The sequence below is a fragment of the Arachis duranensis genome, chromosome 4 (assembly GCF_000817695.3).
Source record: "Arachis duranensis cultivar V14167 chromosome 4, aradu.V14167.gnm2.J7QH, whole genome shotgun sequence".
NCBI lineage: Eukaryota > Viridiplantae > Streptophyta > Magnoliopsida > Fabales > Fabaceae > Arachis > Arachis duranensis.
Genome location: NC_029775.3, coordinates 38,916,943 through 38,921,227, shown reverse-complemented (window position 1 = coordinate 38,921,227; position 4,285 = coordinate 38,916,943).

Below are 4,285 nucleotides of genomic sequence, written 5' to 3'. Positions count from 1 at the left end.
CCCCCTCTTCCTTCCTTCTCTCCCAAACCCCCCCTCTGCAACTAACCACCACCTACCAGCCACCATCCTGCCGCACCATACCACGTCGCCTCCACCGCGACACCCCCTCTCTCTTCTTTCTTCTCTTCTTCTCCCCTAACCTCCTTTCCTTCTCTTCCACCCCCCTCCGCCACTGCCCCTACTCGAGCCGCCTTCCATCACCACCGGTCACCCACAATCCACCACCCCCAACCCGTCACCCCCTTCTTTTCCCCTCCATACCTCCTTTGACCCTAATCCAACCACCAAACCACCTCTGCCTCCACCACGGACCGCCACCACGCTGCCTACCTGCGCTGCCGTGTCGCCGCCACCACCACCACACTCCCACCATCTCTCTAATCCATACCTCTGTTCATACAAATACCAGGTTCCGCCGAACACCGATTCCTCTATCATTAGTTAGTTAGTTGCATATTTTTCAGATTCTATTCAAATTAGGATAGTTAGAGATGCATGATTATAGTGGATTCTAGGTGGTTAGGTAGCTAGGATGTGGTTAGTGGATTTAGGCCTGATAATTGTGCCGTTCTTGTTACCTATTTTATCTATTTTGTAATTCTAAATTTGCTGTAATGATGATGCTGTTCATATGCTGTTCTTTCATGTTTCGTGCTACTGTTACACTGTTCTTTAATGTTCCTACTATTTGTGACTCTTTGCAGCACTTTTTAATCTCATATGAACTGATTTTTCCTGATATTTATTTCCCGGGAACATCCAATTTTAGCTGGAATACTGCCCAATTTTCTGCATATTGTTTCATTTTTACCCCATTCATATATTGGTTTTGGCGATTTAGATTTTGCACTACTTAGCTATAACCAAACAAATTCATGAATGCATGGGCTAACATTCTTATTTCTTTCTGGTTCCCTGGTTAATAGACTGCATTATTGATGATTTTATTTTAATTTGCAACTCTTGTATCTATCTGGATTATCATCAATAAACTTAAATCTTTGTTTGAATATGAGTTTATTATTTTTTAAATTTGTGAATCTCTTGTTACCTAGGAAACCCATTATCTTGCCACTTACTTTAACTTTCTTTTTACTAATTCACTGCTTTCACTTTCTGGCTTCCTTTTCACCTATTAACCATTTCAACTTTCTGACTTCTCTTTTTACCTGACTACTTTAACTTTCTAACTCAGGGCATGATCATTATTTTTTCTAATTAACTTGAATTTCGCTTATCATATATTTTGGATTGTACTTTTCTTTTTAGACTTTTTCACTCGAATACAATCCAATATGCACATATATTTAACTCATTTCATGCTTCTCTTTATCTTTTGCCACTCTGTGCTTATATTGCTATTATTCTATTTGCCTACTTATTTTCCTACTTTTGTTCTTCAATTATATCTTGGAATTTCTGCTTTTCAGGATGTCTGACCCTCAAAGCAAAGGAAAAGGCAAAGCAATCACTGGCAAATGGAAAAAAGGTGAATCCTTTATGACTATCCTCGACATTTTGCATGATGATTCCTGGCGGGAGAAGAACTTTACCCCGCAGAAAAAGGCTAATCAGTTGGTACCTACGGCTGACCCGGTAAATTTTGCAAATAAATATTGTGAGCTGAAGTACCTAATTTTTGCCACATCCATGATCCTATACCTGGAAAGGACACTCAAAATTCCAGAAGAACTCAAGCAATACACTTCAGACCAAATTAAATAGAGAGACTGGTTCTTCCTGGAGAGAAACTTAACTTAGATCAACTCATTCTGGGTCAGAAAATTCTACTGTAACTACTTTAAAACATCCCTGGATGCAGTACATTACAGAGGCAAACAAATTCTGGTTACTGAGGAAGCCATAGAAGACATTCTCTAGCTCCCACCTAAATCAGATCAGCTAGACAGCTACCAAAGGGCTGAAGAGGATATGAGATTCATGAGATTTAACTGGGATGCAGTAAAACGGACTATAGCTCTTGATCCTACTGTCACATGGTCATAGGAAAGAGTACAGTGGTACCTAAGGGAATCAGGCTGATGTTTCTGAATGATGAGGCTCGACTTTGGCAGCATATTCTGAGTCACTACGTAATGCCGAGCACTCATGAGACGAGGTGCCAATTGCTATGATTACCCTCATCTGGTGTGTGATGGAGGGTAAGGACCTATATCTGCCCCGCTTCATCCGGTATTACATGGCTAGGGTCTGTTTCAGAGGCACCCTCCCATTTCTATTCCTGATTACTCAGTTGGGTCGCCAAGCTGAGGTGCCTTGGGAAATTACTGATGAAAAGCCATCTGCCGCAGACTGCAGAAAGATTATCCCTCACAGTAGGAAGTTTCAGGCTCTAGGCTACCGACCTCCTTTTCTCAGTGACTCTACTGAGGCAGCTATGTCTTCAACTGCCCCTTCAGCATCTACTGCCCCAGCTCCATCCACTGCACCCCCACCTGCTCCTGAGCCCATTTATCTTCTGGTGCATCGACTCTTTGACCGCTTATACCAGATGGAGCGCCGCCACCAGCAGTAATTTGAGAGGTCTGAGCGTCGCAACAGGCGACGTTATGAGAGATCTAAACGTCGCCACAAGCGACGCTATGAGCACCTCAAGTTGATGATCTGATTCGGTGGCGACATCCCCTTCGAGCCCGACACACCGTCAGAGACATCTGAGGAGGAGGCGAGCGACCATGAAGAGGAGGCACATACCAGGGCTGCGCAGGAAGCACCTGAGCAGGCTGCACCACGCCATGAGGAGCCCCATCCGATCTAGCCAGCTGACCTGGAGATCCCTCTACAGACTGAGCCTCCCCTTCAGCAGACAGACCCCCTTCCACTCGCAGAGACACTGACAGCCCATCCTTCCAGAGATGACACTTCTTCACACCCAGTTTGAGTGAGCATCGAGGACGATGCTATTATTTAAGTGTGGGGAGGCTGCCATCTCTGGCATATTTTTTTGGTGAACCACTATAAGACTCTTCTATCTTATTTTGTTCATTTTCTGTATTTTATTTTATCTTTTAGTACTTGCACATTTTTCTTTTGCTTTTGTTGTATTTTTATTTTATTTTTGCATTTTGCACTTTGGGCTGTACATATGTTAGATATTTAGCTTAATCTACACTTTTAGCTTATTAGTTATAGAATATGTGGATTAATTAGTATAGTTTGCCCTTTTAGCATATGATAAGTTGGTTTAATTGAAAATAAAAGAGTAAACTAGAAACTTTAGTGAATCAAAACAATCCACACACCTTGTATATATATAGCAACAAATTTGAGTTAGTTAACAACATTTTTTCAAGGAGGAACACTAAGATTTCAAGGGCCACCTTAAGATTTACATTGAGTTGAATGAAAACTCTTGATTTTTACTTGTATGACATTTATAACTGATGTATGATTTCTGAGCTAGAGAACACTCAACCTGTGAGTTTTGAGCTTAATTGTATGGTTACATCAAACCATAAATTTCATTCCTGTGTGTTTCACACTTCTTTTCTATGCTTGCAACCTTTACTTTGTTTTAATCTATATGTCCAATATAGAATATAGATACATACCAAGAGATGATTGAGGCCATTAGTTGTTTTTGTGCACTTATCCCAAATAGCCTACCTTTTCAATCACCCTTGTTAACCCCCTTGAGCTTTTTGACCCCCTCTTCTATTTTATAACCACATTACTAGCCTTAAGAAGAAAAATAAGATAAAAATCCCAAGTTAAATCCTTGATTAGCTTAAGATAGATATTGTGCATAATTTAAGTATGGGGAATTTTGTGGGAACATGGGATGATAGGAGAAAGGGGAATTAAATTGAACAAGTTATTTAAAAAATTTGGGAAGCATGCTCATGTGAAATTGGTGCACGAAATTGTGATCAATACTTTTCACAACTCAAATAATCTCCGGTAATGAATCCAAAAACTTGGTGTTCAATACCATGGCATAAACACAACTTCGCACAACTAACCAGCAAGTGTACTGGGTCGTCCAAGTAATAAACCTTACGCGAGTAAGGGTCGATCCCACAGAGATTGTTGGTATGAAGCAAGCTATGGTCACCTTGTAAATCTTAGTCAGGCAAACTCAAATGGGTATGGTGATATGCAAATAAAACATAAAGATAAAGATAGAGATACTTATGTAATTCATTAGTAGGAATTTCAGATAAGCGTATGAAGATGCCTTCCCTTCCGTCTCTCTGCTTTCCTACTGTCTTCATCCAATCCTTCTTACTCCTTTCCATGGCAAGCTTAATGCAAGGGTTTCACC